Consider the following 20,807-nt stretch of genomic DNA (forward strand, 5'->3'; position numbering starts at 1 on the left):
CCAAATTAAGCTATAGATCGGAAAGGAAAGCTAGTGGAATGCTTGATTGGATCGGGGTACGCACCGAATACAGGCGAGTAGATGGCGAAGAGCTTGGCGAGGCATCCGCCGGCGAGGAGGCCGAGGCCGAGCTTCTTGGGCTCGATCTTCATGGGGGCCCCATCTTCATGAGCCGCGGCGGCAGCCTCCGCTCGCCGGCCCCGCCCGGGAGCTTGTACGACATCTCAGAGAGAGAGAGAGCAAATGCGGGGGTCAAAGGAGAGGAGAGAGAGTGTGTGTGTGTTGTGGGGTTGCGGTGTACTCTGTTCCGTGTCTGGTGTCTCTGTGCTGTGGTAGAGAAGCAGCTGACGAGAAAGGAAGAGAAGAGCTGTCCCGATCCCTTTGACAACGAGACATGAACAATACGTGTACCAACTTTTTCTCACTCCTTCTCGGCAACAAAAAAAACCATGTGACTGTTTCCTTTTTTTTCTTCAACAATAAATAATTCAATCTTATGCAATATAAAAAAAGGGACTGCTGAGCGTCCCGGGATTAGATTTCTAATCCCCGGTGGACAGCCGTTGGATTAGCTCGATTGGACCGTCCAGATCGTGACACGTGTCATAGTATACTTCAGTCCCACTTTTGCTACTATAATGTATCAAAGTAGCAAAAAAGGTGACCCAATTGTAGCAAAAAACGATTCATCCAAAATACACACAGATCTCGTCGGAGACTCGTCGGAGACCTCGCCGAAGACGATGTAGCAAACATGTTGTACTATTGTAGCAAAGAAATTATGGTATTGTAGCAAAACCTACTCTATCGGAGACCTCGCAAAGAAAACTCGCCGGAGATGTCACCCAGGAACTCGCCGGAAACCTCACCGGAGACATGGTAGCAAAAAAAATGCTAAAGTAGCAAAAAAAAAAACACAAAAATTGTAGCAGCTTTTTTTTCCTATTGTAGCAACATCGGCGAAATAGAAGTACCGCCGTCGAGTCCTCGTAGCACCGTGCTTGCAGCAGCTCCATCGCCGTTTGTAGCGGTGACGGCGGTGGATGGCTTGTAGTGGTTCCGGCACCATTTGTAGCGGCGACGACGATGGACAGCTTGTAGCAGCTCCGGCGCCTTCTATTGCAGCGACGGTGGCCTTCTGTAGCAACGCCGGCGAACTTCTGTAGCAGCACCGACGACCTTGGGTAGCAATGCCGGCGAACTTCCGTAGCAGCGCCGACGGACTTGTGTAGCAGGAACGACGGCCTTCTGTAGCGGCAACATCGACCTTCTGTAGCAGGGACGCTCGCAGCAGCGCCGCCCTAGGCAGGGACTCGCGAGATCGTCGCCGGCGGCAGGGCTTTGGCGTGGCGGATCTCGCGAGGTTGTCGCTGGCGGCAGGGACCAGGAGGCGCTTGGGGGAGCGGGAGCGAAGCGCCGGGCGGAGTTCGACGGTGTGGACCACCTGGAGGCGCGCTTGATCGTCGCCGGCGGTAGGGGCCGCGACATGGGCAGGAGGTGCGTGTGGTCTTCACCGGCGGCAGGAACCGGGAGGCGCGCGGCGGCGCGGAAGCGAAGCGTGGCGGAGGAGCGGCAGCGCGGCGGAGGAGTAGCAGCGCGGCGGCGGAGGAGCAGCAGCGACTTGCAGCGGCGGCGGCGTGAGCGTTGGAGCCTTGGGTGGGCAGGGCACGATGGTGTGCGAGAGAGAAGCAAGGGAAACGAGTGGAGGAGAGCCATCGGTGGAAGAGGATAAAGGATGGGGTGGGCCCCGTCATGTGCTGCCCGGTTTCTCCTGTCCCGCATGGACGCGTGAGTGCGGAGGAGGTGGGGGATCAGAACGCTGTTCCCCCGGGGAAACGTCAGCGTTTCCCATATAAAAAAGAGTCGTTTGAAGCTGATGGCATGTTACTATTAATAGTGTTATGGCCTGAAAATAATGTTTTCAATATTTGCCATAAAGGTTAGGTGAATGAGATGAGAACTTGTGGGTTCTTGCGAACGAGCAGACAACACGTGTATACTAGCAGGAATGGGCGCGCTGACAGTGTAATACGTTCATATTGTCAGTAATATTATATTAATTTTTGTAAGACATATCTAGCGAACCTGATTGATGTTGTTAATAATCAGCAGTGGCTTGCTAGATTGCATATATTTTACAACATAAAACTGAGATATACATATGCTTTTAGCAAAGTGTACAATGGTTTGGTTAAAGAAAAAACACGTGTACTATTTTATACAAAATGTGAGGACGCCTAGCTAGTTTTTTCCGGTCAGCCTGCTCTTCTCTCAGCTGAGCCAAGAAAACCATGGTTGAACGTCCAAAAATATGACCACATATACAGGTCATGTGCGATCTAATCTTATTGCACTTGCATTTTGCAAGAGCAACCAATCACTTGAAAGAAGCTCTATATTGAAGATTGGAAGGTCTCACTGCAGATGTATGTTTCTTTTTCTGGAACAGCTAATGAAAGTATAAAGTTAATGTGTGATCTTTTGAGCTATTATTACATACAGATAGAACATATTCACCATTTCTAAAAATAGGAACTCGGCAGAAGTACTATCCAATCTTTACCTCTTCCAAGATCATACATTAACTTCTATGTAACAATAATCATATCCGTCGGATGTGGAGACTGAAGCACCCGCAGTTAACGAAGGCAGAATGTGCAAGAGCTATCCAATCCCTTGGTCTGACAGAAGAAAACACATAACCTGCAACAACACCAACATATGTTCGCATGAAACTCACTTAGTTTATTAACACTACAAAAGAATAATAAGTTATTGGGTATTGCTAAGATAAAGAAGCAGGCGAACCAGCCGGAACCCTCTCCAAAGCTGGAGCAAGTTGCCTTCCAAAAGGATTTAGTACTTATGAAACAAATTATACCCTATATAAAAGCTAGACGGTTTAGTGCGTCCTGGTTAATTGGGGCACTGTAGATGCGTAATTTCTGATCGGTTAGTTCCATAGGTCGAGCGACACGTTGCTTCCTCATTTTTCTCTACCGTTCCAGATTATTTTCCTTCGCTTTTTGTTGGAAGGTTGGGTGACCGGCTACCGGCTGAGCGTCATTCTCTCGGTTTCCTCTTCACCAGCGATCAAAGCGGCGCGGGGCAATCTAGAAACTCCCAAAGATTTCCAGTATAATAAATCTCTAATATTCCCAATCTCTGCGACCCATATCCTCCCATGGAGGTCGATGTCTTCCTCCGCTCCTCTCCCTCCTTGGTTGACGAGGGGCGTGCAGAGACAGCCATCGAGCTGCCCTTCTCTCCCATAGCAAGGTAGCCATGGGGCGCCCCTTCTCCCCAGGTGCTGCACGTTTCTCCCCCTCCTGAGTCGGCATCCGGCACGGATGAGTTTGACACCCACATCTTCTTCCCAAGGCGATTAATGGCGTGGAGGAGGACCTGGGCATCCTCTACCCCTCCTGAGGCAATACGGCTATGGGAGGATCCTTCTTTCATGGTAGCGTCCGCCATGGGCGATGACGAGGAGGGATGCCATGGCCGGCACCGCTGAGATCTCCAGGATGAAGCGTCCTGGGGAATCACCTAGGACGCCTCCATGGAGCATTGCCCATGACGATCTGCTTGATTCCATCCCGAACGGTAACAAACCCTAACCCTTCTCCTGCTTCCTCTCCCCCTCTAATCCATCAGTTTTTTCGTTCCTAGAAAGTATACGGACTGGTCGTTTCGTTTCTTGTGATTGGGCTGATTTTTTTTCCTTTCCTCGGTCCCGTGGTGACAGGCGCTGATCAAGATCGCCTCCAGAAGGAGCTTTGCCGAGCGGCAGGTCGGACGCGTGCCTGCTTCAACGGCTGGAGTTCTCCAACTGACTACTTTTAGTTCTGTAGACATATGTTCTCCTGGCCACCGTATTTTTTTTTATTCCAAGCCCGTCTAGGTTGGGCCACACTTTTCTCTAATTGTCTGGTATGCGATGCTCCCGATTCAAGGTCATAGGAAGTCCATGTTTTGTTCCTCTCTACAAGTGCCATATTTTGCCCTTAAAACAAAGCCAGTGGTGCAAAAGAGGTCAGATTTTGTTTCATTTCAATTATGTTCTAACTGTAATCCTGTTTTCCTTTCTAATTGGCTCTGATCGTGTGTCTATGGTTTGATATACATATAATGTTGCCATTTTCCAATGCACTGCAAGAATATGGAAATTAAAAGAACAAAATCTATTAGAAAAATGCCAAGGATATTCTAATACACATGTTAGGCACAAGTATTGTATACTCGTGTGGTTTACTATGTCCTGTAAGAATACATGAAGCCACATGTTCTAAATCGGATTCAATATCATTGTATTTTTGGTAGTGTTGGTACTTTAATAAGTACATACAAGAAATGCACAAACAGCAAACCTGCTCTTACTTACTGTGTTGCCTTTGTTTGGATTCCATCTATACAGGATTAATTGATCAATTAGGATTGTTGAACTTGCACAAACAGCAAACCTGCTCTTACTTAGTGTGTTGCCTTTGTTTAGATTTCATCTATACAGGATTAATTGATCAATTAGAATTGTTGAACTCTCGAAAGTGTTTAGCCTTCCTGGAACCTGGTCAGTATATATGCTACAGATGTTTGCATTCATAATTTTTGAAAAATTCTCCCCAGCTTAAGTAACCATTTATGTCCATGAACTGTAACTTTAAAATATTTTGGTCGTTTAGATCGATACAGAAATGCACTAGCTAGATAGTAAGTACTGTGAAATTATATATGAGCTATGGAAGAAACAAGTTTATTATCCGACAGCTTAGTTCTTATAACTGCGCATGGATTTAGCATGAACCCTTCCAGTCTCATTTAATATGAACCCTTCTTTCAAGACACAAGGTCAGAACTAACTTGGAACTCTTGACTGTCTATTTGATGCTAGCTAGCAGAAGTATTTTTTTTCGATATGGAACTAGCTAGCAGAAGTATGAAGGCCTACTAGCATAGTTGAGGTATCCTAACAACTACTGTCCTTTATTTGGACTCTGGGATGAATGGATTGGGTAGATTTACCTGTAAATGAATTACGATGTGAAAAAAGTCTTCATCCATATCTTCCTTGCACAAAGACCTGAAGAAGTTTAAGGATGGTACATGATCAAAATGAGTGAACATCTCGCAAAATAAAATTATCCACTCCTGAAACTACAAGAGCATTAGTTTTTTTCCTTTTCTTGAGTAACACCATATAGTAAGGTACAAAAACTTGACAGAATTTATACCTTTGAAGTTTGAACAGACATATGTTTACACATTGCTGAACCCATATTATGAGCGTAATTTCTTTCTAATATTTGTTGAATACAAACTTGGTGTTTATTTGCCAAAGCCTACGTTTTCTCATGGTGAACTTTATGTTTTTGTGTCGAGGGTAACTTCTTGGAAGGGATTAAAGGTGCTCCCACATGATGAGAATAGGGAGACAACGGCGGAAACAAGGAATATAGTATACCAAGAAATACTTGCTAATCTTTAAACACTGCGTGTGTGTATCCCTCCGTGCAAACTGTGTTTCTATTAGCCGTAGATTGTAAATTAGGAGAGATGTGTGTTCCTCTTGCCTGTATATTGTACACAAGGAGGCTATGTTTGATCGCAAATTCAACTCCAGTAATTGAACAGATGCTGGATCCTTTTGGATCCATAAAATCATATGATACAGTTACAAGTGAGACTAAATGATATGTTCGCAGGGCCATTACTACATACAAGTGTACTGCATGGTGCACTACCATGTATATTATGTCGATCAGACTGTGGATCGAAATGCCGATGTGGCTGACAGATTTGACAGAGCTTTCTACAGAAAGAGATTGCAGATGCCGCATTCGATGTGCCCATATAAGCTACCGTGGCCCCAAATGTTGAACACTTCGTCTAGGACATATGCAACTTTGTTTCTGCTATGGAATAATAAGTCTATTTTGTTTTAGTAGATCATGTTGTAAACATTTACCTGTGTGTAAGGGTGCACTATTTTTGTGTTATCTTCAAACAATGTAGACTGTATTGCCAGCTTCCAGCTATGTGTTGACATATGAGTGCTGTTGTTTTACATGCTATCAATGGTACTTTTCTTCCTATTCTTACCTTTGTGGCTCATCGTTCTGATCAGCAAGGTGAGCTTGCTTTTTTTTTTGGAATATACACCAGTCAAATTGAAATTCACCTGCCTAGGGAACATTTTATAGACCAGTGTGTGCTTCCAGGTGCTTAGACAAGCAAAAAAAAAACTAACAAATATGATCCGTCCGGCTCTTAGCCTATTGTTTTACTCTAAAATGAACTCAGCCTTTTATAGTGTGAGATCCAAAGTACAACTACTACTTATACAGCTAGCATTCGGTTAAATGGCGTGTTAGTATTCAGTTAGCTTCTCAGCTACGTATTAGTGTATTATTTAGTTAGTGTTCAGATAACACACACCTTACACTTTGTATCTTCCAAACATATCTAAACATATTCGTTGAGCATGCAGCTAGCTTGACTTCAGCTACCATCAATTGCATGTTCAGTTAGCATTCATGTTCTTTATACGAAGATTCGGATTCCTTTCCTTCGCACACACAGCTGCACAGACACGCTCGGAGCTGCAGAGATTCGTGCCTGCTTTGCTAATTGTTATCATTTTGGTGATTATACACTGATTCTGATTGGTGTCTCCTATCTGTTTTCAGTATATGCTACACCTTTATTCAAAAAAAAAAAAGTATATGCTACACCTCTTACGCCTTCTTATAAGGTTGCTGTCAATCACCATGCTCGCTTGGCTGCGAGCCGACATATTGCGGTTATTACAGCATGTTCGGATTGTTGTGTATTTGGCCATAACATTTTTTTTGCTATTACCTCTTAAACGGCCTTAAAAAGGAAACAGAGAACATCGCAATAAGTGTTCATTCTTTCTTATCTTACTTAAAAAAAGGCTATGCTTGGAAAAGTTTCAGTTAGCATACATCTGCTCACGGTTTCTAAACCAATGTGCTGATTAATATAGATAGTATAATTTTGTTTGTTACTTTCCCTTAAACTTGGAGATTGTAACCTGATGATGTATAAGAACTTTTTTACATGGTATAAGACCTATTTTGGTTGCATGTCAATGGAATCAGGGGCAACCCCTCTTCTCTAAATGAACTATCAAATATAATGGCAAAGACTTTGGTCGCCGGTGTCATAGCCATCCAAATCAAAGAAAAGCAACAACCTATGCTGATTCGGAAAAAAAAGCAACAACCTAGGCTAGAGAAAGATAGCAGAAAAGGAGGGCACCTTCTAAATTGATTTTTGCTGCTGCATGTGGTTCGACGACGACACCAGATTGGCGAAATCCTCCGTCAGGCTGGACTCTGTTTATGATACTGGTGCGTGCGCCGGCTGCGCATGTCCAGCTCTTCTTCCTCCAGCTCCAATGGCCGTCGCATCCGACGACGATTGGCCACGGCGGCGCGGCATGCTCTCTCTGTTATTGCCGGCGCGCTCTATGCATCAGCAACGAGTGGCTGAGTTTCGGCGTAGTCTGCCTCGCGCTCAGGGTGCACGCCTTCAGCTACCGAGGCATGTTCGCTAGCCATGGACGCTGGGTCGCTAGCGCTGTGAGCCTGTGAATGCCCACTCCCCACCACAGCGGGGCTCACAACGCAGTCTCCGAGCGCGTGTCCGGCCGCTGCCGCCACCGCAACGCGAATCCCATATGGAGGCCACGCCGCTGTGTCGGATCTCAGAGAGAGGAGAAAGGGGATAAGGATGGAATGACAGCTTAGAGCACAAACGGAGACGGTCGCCGTAGCAGCACGCACTTGCTGCATCCATATTCGTGTCAGGCGTCACAGGCTCACGGCGTGTGCGTAACTGGGTTAGACCACATCTTACTAACCCACATCTTCAGTACGTATATTGACTGAGAATTAGCACGTACAGTTGCGTTAAAGTATGAATTCCTAAGGCTTCATGTAAAAAAGAAGTTTAATTCAGAAATATATTAGAAAATAGACTTATCGATGTTAATTAACTTAGTCTTCACTATTCTATTAGTACTACCTGTTTATTAAACTTTCTAAAATATTTATTTATGATTTTGAAAGAAAGAAGAAAATGTTTCTATTTACATTTTTGTTTATTTAAAGTATACCGTATGTTCTTGCGTTCTAATCCAAAGAAAATATTCATAACAATTCAAAAAAAACTGTTAAGTATGTTTGCATAATTAATCCTAAATTGGTAATTTAACTTTAAAAATTCAAGAAAACGGTACCAAGAGTGGGCCAGAAATTAACTGTTATATATTGTCCTCTGTTGTGGATCTGTGAAGCACACCTTTTATTTTTTGAGGTAAAAATGATATATAGTTTTCTTATCATAGTTAAAAACTTATCTCATAAAAGCGACTGCACGTATAAACTTTCATTAAAATTGCAATTCAAATTAGTGCTGCTGATTATTTTTAAGACCAAGCATAATATTTCATATAAGTGCGACATTTACGATCTACGGTCAAATTTAGGTACTTAGAGCCTTATTAAGCGATCGTTGAACAAAGTGCAACAACGGGCGCGGCGTGTCGCCGCGCCAAGGCTTCCTAGTTCAACCTAAAAGACCAGCCCAAATAGGATATCCAATGTAGAAACAAATTTGTATCTCTTTCCACTTTTTACATTACATGAATCTAATTGCACTTTGTATGATCAAAAGATTATAAAACTCAAAGATCAAATTTTGGTGGATAATGTGATAACACTCGACCATGCTACCAAGAAAAGGAAGCTAAATTAAGCATGGGACTTAACCTTATCGTGTTCATCCAACTTCTGTAACATCACCTTCATGCTCTACCTCTGACCCAATTCAAGTCCTCTAGTACGTGTTAAGCCCAAACAGAATAATTACACTAGGACATACAACTACTACTACTGCCACTCAAGTCTCACTAGACTGTTTAGCCTAAGAGCAATTTTAATAGTAGAGTCAACGGTAGGAAAAACTTCAATCGGAGGCCAAGCCTACATGTAGCCCTTTATTTGCAAACACTCGGAATTTATATTTTGAAGTTTCAAAAACTTCAAATCAAAATTATATAGATAGCTAATGATGCATATTTTAATGGTGTAAATCTCAATACAATCTACTTCATATTTTATGCTACAAAAAAAATTCTGACAAATTTTATAATCCAACACATACGAGAATTTTGTCAGACTTTGTATTTCAAACAGTTAAAGTAGTGAATAGTGCATATTTCAAGACTATAAATTTGTCAGATTTTATCAATTTCATGTAGCCTAAAATATAAATTAGTTTGCATTGAGATTTTACACCATTGTACCCATCATTTGCTGCCTCTAGAATTTTGTTTCAATTTTTAAAAAAATTTAAAATACAATCTTTGAGCGTTTGAAAAACAAAAGCTACATGTAGCTCGGCCTCCAAAACGCTGCACTAAATTATCTCTACCTCAACTATAGTCAGCACTATAGCTAACATGTAGTTTAGTAGTTAGCTCTAAAAATATGCTATATATGACCATATATTGTACTTGCTCTAACAGTAGCATTTCTAGACCCGAAACGACTATACGTTGCGTCGTCTGCTACTACTAAGCTTGTTGTTGAGCTCACCGTAAGCTCAAGCTCTGCATACACCACCGGTAGAGGGCAAATGAAGGATCTGGAAAGGAAGCAAGCCTATGGGATTCTAGATTCACCGGAATTTGGAGCTCACCGTTATCTGGCTAGCGCGCGTTTACATTTCTTCCCTCCAGAATCCAGATATCCTATCATACGGCCGGTACCGGATCCGGTGCTGCTATTTTCGTGTTTTCCTTGACGTTGTGAGATGTTTGCAGTTTTTAGAGAATCACAGCTGGGTTCTTAAAATGGCGTCGGACAACCTGTTTAGGGCCCGCCGATGTTTCTTGCTGTTTTGGGGAATGCACATGTCCCGTTTCCTAATGCGAAAATTTTAAAATTTAAAATTAGTTATAATTTACCGAAATTCGCCGATATCATTCAAACATCGTTATATCTTATAAATTTGAACAAAATTCAGCAAATTCGCCGATATCTGGCCGCATGCGACAAGTATGAAGTTAGTGGCAGCGTGCCCCTACTGAGCACATGACTGATATCCGTTGCCCGTACCTAACCAACGTATTATCATCTACTTTCGTGAGTGCCCACGATGCATCAATAGCTGCACTATACAAGACGATAAACACCGTGTAAGTGCAAAAATTTAGGTATTACATATATGCATGTACCCTGTCACACTCTCTCAAAACACAAAAATTTGCGAAGATTTTCATTTATTGATCGTGGGAAGCTCATATGGCAGAGCTTTTCAAAGATGTCTTATGCTTATAGCTCTTTAGCTAACACTTATAAGACATCTTCGAGGAGATAAAGTGTGCAGTGAGGGATCTTTATTGGTAGCCAGTCTTTCACTTCTGCCTCTCCACTTCCATGCCTTTCTTAGTCGGACCAACCTAACCGGCGGTTTCTGACAAGTCCTTCTGCTTAGAGCAAGAAGCGGAACCAAAATAAAGCTTTCTTTATTTTCATTTATAGATAACCTATCCATTTTCCAATAAGATCCACAAAAGGGATATTATAGGGGCAAATTTAATGGCAGTACGCTGGACGCACATATGCTAGTTTACTCGCAGCGTGCCACTTCTTTTGACACGCGGTTACTAATTTATCAACAGCGTGGGGCTAACTAAGCACACAGCTACTAACTTACCGCAACGTGGTATTACAAACAGCCTCTTCCTCTCTTTCCCGCATTATGAATCCAAATCCACCCGAGCCAACCCTAGCCATCACACCTTACCCGACGCGTTGCTGCCAACCGCCTGCCCTGTGCCATCTTCCCCAACGCGTCACCGCCAACCGCCTGCGACGTGCCATCTGCCCCGCCCGCGCTGCCACCTTCCTCGACCCATCGCCGTCGCCGCCGCCTGTATGTTTGCTACCTATATGGATTTACATTCGAGTTATGTAGATTTGTTTGCTACCTATATAGGATTGTTTGCTACTTAATTATATGGATTTATATTCGACCTACGTAATTTACTTGCTACCTATATAAAATTGTTTGCTACTTAATTATATGGATTTATATTCAAGCTATGTCGATTCGCTTGCTACATATTATAATTATTTGCTATTTAATTATATGGATTTATATTCGAACTATGTAGATTTTGTATGCCATATTGTAGTGGCCGATGATTAATTTTTTTGCTGTAATTGCGGGGTGGTGTGAGTGAACCTTGTCAGATGCACAAATACAATACAAATCTTGTGCATATCGTACTTGGTTCACTCACCCCATTTCCGCGGTTTTGATAAATATGAGGCCTTATTTTAAGTTTATTTTGAATCCTTAATATTTGTCATATAGCCGATGATTAGTTTTTTTTTGCAGTGATCCTGGGTGGTGTCAGCGAGCCTTGTCATATGCACAAATACAAATCTTGTGCACTGTACTTCACTCGCTGACCATACCCTGTGATTTTTGGGTCCAATATAAATATGAGGCCTTATTTGAAGTTCATTCTTTGGTCCAATAGATAGATTTGTATGTTATAGTATGCTATAATTGTTAACATAACACAACCGTTATATATCCAGCAAATGGCTTTTTGGCAGAGGTGCGCAGACTTTGGACAATATAGGTGCATGGATAAAAAGTTTTATATACTTTTCAAAGAGGACAATAAAATTATGTCAGTATGTTTTAGTCTAATTAGTTAGTTATTCATATATATAGTTGCATCGACATGTATCTTTGATCTAATTGTTGTTTCTTACGTAATTGTGTTTAGGGTATCCAATGTAGCGCAAGATGTAACTTTATGGAGCATGTACACACTACCCACATGCGCCATAGCGGAGGGGACCTTTGTTGTTGAAGTCATCAATGAGGCGAACCGAACCTATTTTCACGGGCGTAGTTGAAAGGAGATGATAGAACGCTACAAGAGCCAGGAACTAAGTGTTATTTCTACTTGGATAATTTATACGGGGAGACCTTCTTCCACTACAAACATTGGGACGCCTCCTCCTCATCTAATGGTGAGTTCCCCGACCTAAGAGATTCCGATGGGGTCGTCTTTCATTACCCACCCATGGAACCGGAGCCGGAGGAGTGATTTGGTCACTTGGCTATTATGCTCAATGTATATAATGACTTGGTCACTAGCTTGTTAGGCTTGTAGTGTAATGATTATGCTCAATGTAATGACTTGATCACTTGCGACCACTTCGTAGTGTAATTAATGATTTGGTCACTTGACTATTATATACTTGTGTATTTACTATTGACTAGTAATTGATGTTATATATGTTTCATTATTATATGCCGGCGGAGAGGGGCACCGCCATCGCGTGTTGGTCGTTCATCGAGTTGGCTAGGGATCAATCTCATGGTCGCCGCTGTTGCGCACCGCCGTAACCTGCCACATGTAGTCCTCCTCCTCCTGTTTCCCCCGAAGCATCGCGGCAACGGCTTGTCGAGGGGGGGGGGGGAGAGCTTGCGCTTGACGAGGCGGCGTGGAGGCGCTGCAGTTCGCCGATGTAGATGCTGCCAGTGTGGCAGCAGCTCCGTGGAGAAGATGACGGCTCCTCCTTCGGGACGAGAAAGAGCGGCGATCGTGGGGTCCGTGGTGCTGATGAGGAAGACCTCAAAAACGAGAAGGCGAAGTGTTCGTCCTCCTTGACGCCCACCTCTGGTCGGTGTGGTGCTGGCGCCGAGGAGGAAGACGAGGATGCGGTGATGGCGGCTGCGTCTGCAGGCGCTCGCCGTCATTGGCCATGTTCGCCTTCACCTCGTCGAGGGAGCGGCCGGGGGCACCTCACCGGTGCACCCTGCCGTAGTTGTTATATTGCACCAGCTTGACGGGGAAGGCGAACTACCGGATCTACCATTCCCGGCCGCGATTGAAATACGCAAGCCAATGCTCGCAGTTGTCGCTGTCTCTTGTCAGCAAGGCCCTCTGCGCCGTCGTGAGGTTCTCGCGTTGGGCGTTGACCTCGCGCCACCAACGTGCCGTGTTCGGCTTCAAGAGCAGCGGGATGCCTTTGCCGCCGTCACTCATTGTCCACCCCGACAGCAGCCGCATGTCAGGAGCGAGGTACTGGTTCTTGTGCAAAGCCTAGGCCTCGTCAACGGTCAGGCTGCGCGGCCCGAAGCCATTCAGGCCCGGAGAGCTGCTGGGTGCGTAGTGGGCTTTTAATGTAGGATGAAGAGATATTGGCTTTAGATCGTTGGGGACCAGGTCGTTAAGGTCCTTCATGGAGAGTCTGTGGTTTGGTTTTCCCCTTTTGTCAGCTAGATCTAGTTTTTTCAGATCTTAGTATTTCTTGTACTGCTTGTACATCATGTACTCCTGGTACATCTTTGTACTCCTTGTACATCACATGTACTGCTTCGTCTTCTTCCTTAATAAAGTTTGAACATTGGCCCTTCGAAAAAGCGTAAAGGGTAGCGACTAGCGACATGCTCTAGCTTAGTGCTTTTTGTGCTTATGCGTCGCTTAAGCGAGCTTAAAAGTTTTCAAAAAAATGCCAGAACTTTACCTATTTCCCAGCAGTCAATACATTTTACATGTAAATATGAAGAAAATATATTAAAGATATAGCAGATTAGCAAGCCAGGAAGCACATATAAATTCAAACTGAAATATCAAATTAACAAAGCTATCAAATCAGTCACAACCAAAGCGAGCATAATATCAAACATCAAATAAGTAAGACCGATAAGGTGATCAATGATCACGCACACAATAAGCAAATAGCAGGTTCAAATAACATGTAAATTTCAGTTCAAAGAAGCAAACAGTTGGTCTGTTGCTTCCAGACCGCCTAAATCACAGTTTCCGGCGCTCGGCGGTGCAAGGTTCGCGGTGGATGGCGTGGGAGGCGTCCTGGTGGGGCTGGCTGTGCGCGTTGCGGGCCGGATCTGGTGGTAATGGCGATGGCTGCTCTCCCAGGGGGATGGTGGCCTAGGCAGCGCTGGTTCACGCCAGTGTTGTGGTGGTGTGCGAGGTGGCTGGTGGTGGCGCCCTTGGCGGTGGGGTGCTCGGCCATCGGTCGGCCAGATCTGGCCTGTCCGTGTGCCGACGTTCGTGCTACGGGTCAGCCGGACGTGGGGGTGGCCGGACGGCGGCAAGACGGTGGCGGCGGCGTCCTCGAGTGTGCGCGTCGGACCCGGGCCAGGCGGGCCTAGGTCTGGGGATGTTTTGCGGGCCTGATGGGCCCGAGCTCTACGGAAGCTGCACCCGGCATGCTTGCCTCCTACTGCTGTTTACGTCCTCCTGCTCGTGCACGTTTGCGCTAGTGCTAAACCTGAGTGGTTTGGACCTGGCGGCGCCCTTGGGGCTTCTCGGCCAAGATCTTACGGGTTTGTGTGTTGGAGGAACGGGAGAAATCCCTGCTGGCGTGTCCGGCACCGACGCGGCGGCGCTGTGGGTGTCGTCCTTCCTCCTTGGAGGGCGTCGTGGTTTCCCCCTCTCCATTCCCCGTCGAGTGCCGGGGGAAACCCTAGGACCAGCTTGCTGGCCCGGGCAGCAGCGGCGTCATGACGTCGCATCCCTTCTTGAAGGTGTTGCCTTGGTGCTCGGGGATCTGTGGCAAGAAGTGTGGTGGTAGGGCAAGTTCCGGGGACGGCATGGTGGATGGCTCTTATCTCGCTTAGTCGCTAGTCGCTTTCGTCCGTGCTATCTCCGAGTTGTGTCTTTTTCTTTCTTGTTGTTGGGCATGTTTTTGCTGCTGCCCCAGCGCTTTTCGTGTGTGCGAATTCCTTGTATGGTTGTTGCTTTATTTATAAAGCGGGGCGAAAGCCTATTGCGAGGAGGAATCACAGCTTCTGCCCAAAGCGTAGGTTTATGCTCTCGCCCAGCGCTTTAGCGCGCTTTAGCGTACGCTTTAATACGTTTTTTGAACCTTGATTTGCATGAAGTGCGACGCCATGGATATGTGACACCGCCGGATCTTTCACCATAATAGTAAATGTTATAAAAGCGACAAGCAAATAACGAAGAACGAAACAAGAACACACGCAGGGGACACAAAATTTAACGTGGAAAACCCCTTCCAACACAGAAGGAGAAAAAACCACGGGCGCCAGCCAGCAAAACTTCACTATATCGGGAGGTGTTTATAAACGCCGTGGGTTATCTTATAATCTGATAAACCCTAGCCGGCGGCTTACAAGATGTATATATAGCCAGTCAGAAGTTAGCCTCCCTTTAGTATATGAATTTGGATCACAATACAACAAACTCCACCTTGAGACAAATTCCATCTTGTAGCATGAACTTCAACAATCTCCTGAACAGACAAAGGAAAAACACTTGCTGGCGCCAACGACCACTTGGGCTAAACAGTTATACCAACCAAGCTCGAGCAAAGCTCAAACTTGGAAACAGGAACTGGCTTTGTCATCATATCAGCAGGATTATCATGAGTACTTATCTTGCATACCTTCAGTTTACCTTTAGCAACAACGTCGCGAATATAATGGTACTTGATATCAATGTGCTTTGTCCTCTCATGGAACATTTGATCTTTAGTATGGTATATTGCACTTTGACTGTCAGAAAACAAGTTAATGCAAGAATCATCTCCACAAAGCTCAGCATACAAACCTTTCAACCAAATAGACTCTTTGCCAGCTTCATTAATTGCTATATATTCACGCTCGGTCGTAGATTGGGCAACAACAGATTGTAACGTTGCCTTCCAACTCACAGCACATCCACCAACAGTGAACACATAACCTGTGAGGGATCTTCTCTTATCCAAATCGACAGCAAAATCTGAATCCACATAGCCAACGAGTGATGCCGTACCGTACCAACGATCCGTACCGTACCGTACCGTACCGTACCGTACCGTCCGTATATATAGACGGTGCCAACGATCCGTACCGTACCTCGCTCCGCTCGTCAGAAGTTAGCCCCCCTTTAGTATATGAATTTGGATCACAATACAACAGTAAATACAACAGCAGTGTAGTTCTGTCTTAATCGTCTTAGTTCAAGTTGGTTTGTGCGGCTATGGCCTGCTTTGTGCCTGGTTTGCACAGATCTTAATCGTGTTCGTGTGTGGTGTGTTCAACCCTGTCATATGCACGTGCGATATAATTTTCCGTGCACAGAAAGATTTACTATTAACGGTGAGTTTGCGTGTGTCTCCCACCGAAGGGGTATTGAAAGATCATAACCGTCCATTTATTTACCGGTGACAAAGTTTAGACGCTGCAGGGGACACAATTTTGAGATTAATTTGACTCAGGCAAATGCTATTTTCAGTCGATCAATAGTAAAATAGTTGATTAAAATATAATGCTGAAATACTTATTTCTATTAGCAAAGGCGCACGTCCTGCTAACCAAACTTACAAATATATTAATCGTAATAAAATCTTATATTATGAGATGGAGGTATAGTACTACATTATATGGGGCTCAAGCTGAGAGACATTTAGCCGGTGTAAAACATAAATAAGTATTCTGTTCGTCCCACAAGGGTTCTCTGAGATATATCAAATTAATAGCATCTAAGTATATTTAAATTTAACAAAATCTTAAACAACCTTCGTGACATGGAGGGAGTACTAAAAATTTAACAAACGTTGTTTAAACTATTAGTATATCAACGGAGGAACCAGGGTCGGCTTGTCCTGGCGGCGAGGGCATATATTCCAGAAACCACACTCGGCGGCGACGTCCCCAACTCGTCTGAAGCCACACGACGCCATATCTTGGACGCCGTACATGCTGAATTGGACGTCGAATCCATACACCCCGCTCCGCAGGTCCGCCACGAGGCTGTTCATCATGTACCCTGGTAGGCGCAAGCCGGTGCCCTTGGCGACGACGGGCATGCTCATGGACGAATTCTTCGCCTCGACACAGATCGGCTCCGGCGCGGTGGCGCTGGTGGCGAGCGGGATGCAGTGGTAGGACACCACCAGGTACGTGCCGGCGCCCATGCAGGCGGGACGACCGTGCCGCGACGACTCGAGGCGGACTGTGAGGTTGAACTGCGGGTCCAGCGCGAGGTCCTTGCACTACAGGAATGGACGCATACACCGACGGCCAGCTGCCCTCGGCGTAGCCACGCCTGGCCCTCGGCGTAACCACGCCTGGCCCTCGGCATAGGCTACGCCGACGGCAGCCCTCGGCGTATGGCGTCGGCGTTTAGGTCCCTCGGCATAGACAATATTGTCGTCGGCGTAGCCCAGCCCTTGGCGTAGCACGCAACGCCGACGGCAAAACCGTCGGCATACAAATTTTAAAAATTTGAATTTTCATTTTTCCAAAAAAAATTCAAAAAAAAAAAATCGAACATAATAATAATTTTTTTTATATGCCGAGGGCTTTGCCGTCGGCATAGAGTTTTAAATTTTTTCAAATTTTAATTTTTTAACACCATTTTTTTTCTTTTTTTTACTTGTTTATCTTTCACCCATACACTTTTAACTCTAAATACACTTAATGCTAGGTCAAATTACAATCATGGTTAAACTTCCCAGTCGGTCACCCATTCTCACACTACTCCAACCTCAGCACGCTTAACTTCTTGGTTCCATTCGGATGAGCTTCCCTTAAAGAATTGACACCTTACTGATAATAATAGTCTATCAACCCTATTAACCCTTGCACCGTGATGTCACAACTCTTTATTTTTGAATTCCAAAAAATTACTTAAGTAAACAAAAATGAATATATAAGTAACAATGAATAATAATATTAAATTCAAATAACAATAAAATAATTTTATTTTTTGGTTTTTTTCTATTTAATATGGAATAATTAATATCTTTAAATCGAAAAACTGAAATTCCACAAATAATATGTCTAAATCGATCAGAAAAATGAGAGGAATCTAAATATAACATCCATATCATCATTTGAACCTAAAAATTAGAGTAATCCAAATATGACGTCCAGCTTGCTATCTGGCCAAAACGGCTCCCTCGGGAGATGCGAAATGGCCGTCACGGACGTGCTTGGTGCACCGTTCGCCAACATGCTAAACGGAAAAAAATTAGCACATAAAGTGATGTGTTATAGACCTAAAAACATTTTTCGCGGAATTTATTGAGCGACGGAAAGTGTACCCCTAGTTCAAATCCGGTCAGTTTCCAGCGGATTCGGCGGGACACCGCAGGAAGCCGCAGGGATTTCCAGATAGCTAGCACGCACATATGGCATGTGATATGTGGTGCGGAGGCGGTGTCCTACCACTACGCGGAGGTCTCGCGCAATACTAAAATACGCCTCATGTAGCTGCTTCACAAAAAAAAACTCGTTTTGGCACCCCGAAAATGAAAAAACCATCGCCCATGGGTCGGATTGGAAATCCGCTCCCGGGGCCATGCCTTCCTTCCCAGGGACCACGCATGTGCCAAATATGGCCTCGTTCCGACAAACTATGCGGTGTCACATGCCGTTTCCTACTCATTTGCCCTAAAAGCCATAGAACTCCGGACGTGATAGCTCTGTTTGTGAAGGGTTTTCCAAAATAATTCCCATATCCTAATTCCAATTTTTGGAGTGGTTACTAGGACACATAAAATGACGCCATGCGGCTCCAAGGGATTTTCTAACTTAGTTTAAATTGCCATCCGGCCAAAATGGGCCCCCACGGAGATGCGGTATGGCCGTACCGGGCGCGCTGGTGCACCCGTTCACCATCGCGCTAAACGGAAAAAATTTAGCACATAAATTGATGTGGTGTAGACCTAAAAATATTTTTCCCGGAATTTATTGAGCGACGGAAAGTGTACCCCTAGTTCAAATCCGGTCACTTTCCAGCGGATTCGGCGGGACACAGCAGGAAGCCGCAAGGATTTTCAGATAGCTAGCACGCACATATGGCATGTGATATGTGGTGCGGAGGCGGTGTCCTACTAGTACACGGAGGTCTCGCGCAATACAAAAATACGCCCCATGTAGCTGGTTCACAAAAAAACCCGTTTTGGCACCCCGAAAATGATAAAACCATCAGCCATGGGTCGGATTGGAAATCCGCTTCCGGGGCATTGCTTCCCATCCCAGGGACCATGCACGTGCCAAATATAGCCTCGTTCCGACAAACTATGCGGTGTCACGGACCGTTTCCTACTCATTTGCCCTAAAAGCCATAGAACTCCGGACGTGATAGCTCTGTTTGTGAAGGGTTTTCCAAAATAATTGTTTTATCCTAATTCCGTCTTTTGGAGTGGTTACTAGGACACATAAAATGACGCCATGCGGCTCCAAGGGATTTTCTAACTTAGTTTAAATTGCCATCCGGCCAAAACGGGCCCCCACGGAGATGCGGTATGGCCGTACTGGGCGCACTGTTGCACCCATTCACCATCGTGCTAAACGGAAAAAATTTAGCACATAAAGTGATGAGTTGTAGACCTAAAAACATTTTTTCCAGAATTTATTGTGCGACGGAAAGTGTACCCCTAGTTCAAATCCGGTCACTTTCCAGCGGATTCAGCGGGACACGACGAGGAAGCCGCAGGGATTCCCAGATAGCTAGCACGCACATATGACATGTGATATGTGGTGCGGAGGCGGTGTCCTACTACTACGCGGAGGTCTCGCGCAATACAAAAATACGCCTCATGTAGCTGCTTCACAAAAAAACCCGTTTTGGCACCTCGAAAATGAAAAAACCATCGGCCATGGGTCGGATTGGAAATCCGCTTCCGAGGCATTGCTTCCCATCCCAGGGACCACGCACGTGCCAAATATGGCCTCGTTCCGACAAACTATGCGGTGTCACAGACCGTTTCCTTCTCATTTCCCCTAAAAATCATAGAACTCCGAACTTGATAGCCCTGTTTGTGAAGGGTGTTCCAAAATAACTGCCGTATCTCAATTCCGTATTTTGGAGTGGTTACTAGGACACATAAAATGACGCCATGCGGCTCCGCGGGATTTTCTGACTTCGTTTAAATCGCCATCTGGCCAAAACGGGAACCCGGTGACATATAAGAAAGTGTTTGAATTGTTACTATATTAACATGATATACATGATTCAAATATGCATGATTTTGACATAAACGGATAGAGGATGTTTTTCTGAACATTTTGATACCTTATACGCATTTTTCGACATCATATGAATTAGTTATGATTTTTACAAAATTAGACAAATTTGACAAATAGTCTACGCCGAGGGTGGCCGTCGGCGTAGCCCTGTCTACGCCTAGGGCCAAACATATGCCGAGGGCTGCCCTCGGCGTAGACTTCGCTACGCCGACGGCAACGATACGCCGAGGGTGAGACTCGCTGGCTGGCTGTGCCGGGCCATACGACGGCCCCGACATTTGGCCGTCGGCGTATGCCACGGCCCTCGGTGTCCGTCGCCATTCCTGTAGTGTTGGACGGAGGCAGGTCGAGGCCGGAGGCAGAGTCGATGGAGATGTAGTATCGCATGTCGGCCGGTGCGTTAACATTAAGAAGCACGAGGTAGACGATGAACGCGATAAATATGGCGGCGGAGAAGATGCCACAAAGACAGGCTACTAAGGGCATGCCCAATGCATAGCTCTAGGGGTGTTGCCTCACACCTTTAACTAGGTTCGGGTGGTCCAAAGTAGGTTCGGATGAGGAGGCAGCCTCTTCATCAGGAGGCAACCTCTTCAGCCATAAAGTGGAAAATGTGAGAGGGAAAGAGAAAAACCAAATCAACTTTTGAGAGAAAGACATATTAATGGAACCATAACATGGCATGCATATGTCAAAAGTTTTATCCAAACCTAGTTGGACAGCTGCCTCCATTGCTCATGCCC

At 45.1% G+C, this 20,807-nt stretch overlaps 1 long non-coding RNA gene across 1 annotated transcript; it reads right to left on the reverse strand.

The window, feature by feature from the left end:
* Positions 1-2,381: 2,381 nt before the first annotated feature.
* Positions 2,382-8,863, reverse strand: LOC124687843. Its single transcript, XR_006998326.1, has 2 exons — positions 8,796-8,863; positions 2,382-2,703 (listed from the first exon to the last, which is right to left on the reverse strand). It is a non-coding gene; the product is annotated as an uncharacterized LOC124687843 (long non-coding RNA).
* Between the last annotated feature and the right edge of the window lie 11,944 nt (positions 8,864-20,807).

The sequence above is a fragment of the Lolium rigidum genome, chromosome 2, assembly GCF_022539505.1.
Source record: "Lolium rigidum isolate FL_2022 chromosome 2, APGP_CSIRO_Lrig_0.1, whole genome shotgun sequence".
NCBI lineage: Eukaryota > Viridiplantae > Streptophyta > Magnoliopsida > Poales > Poaceae > Lolium > Lolium rigidum.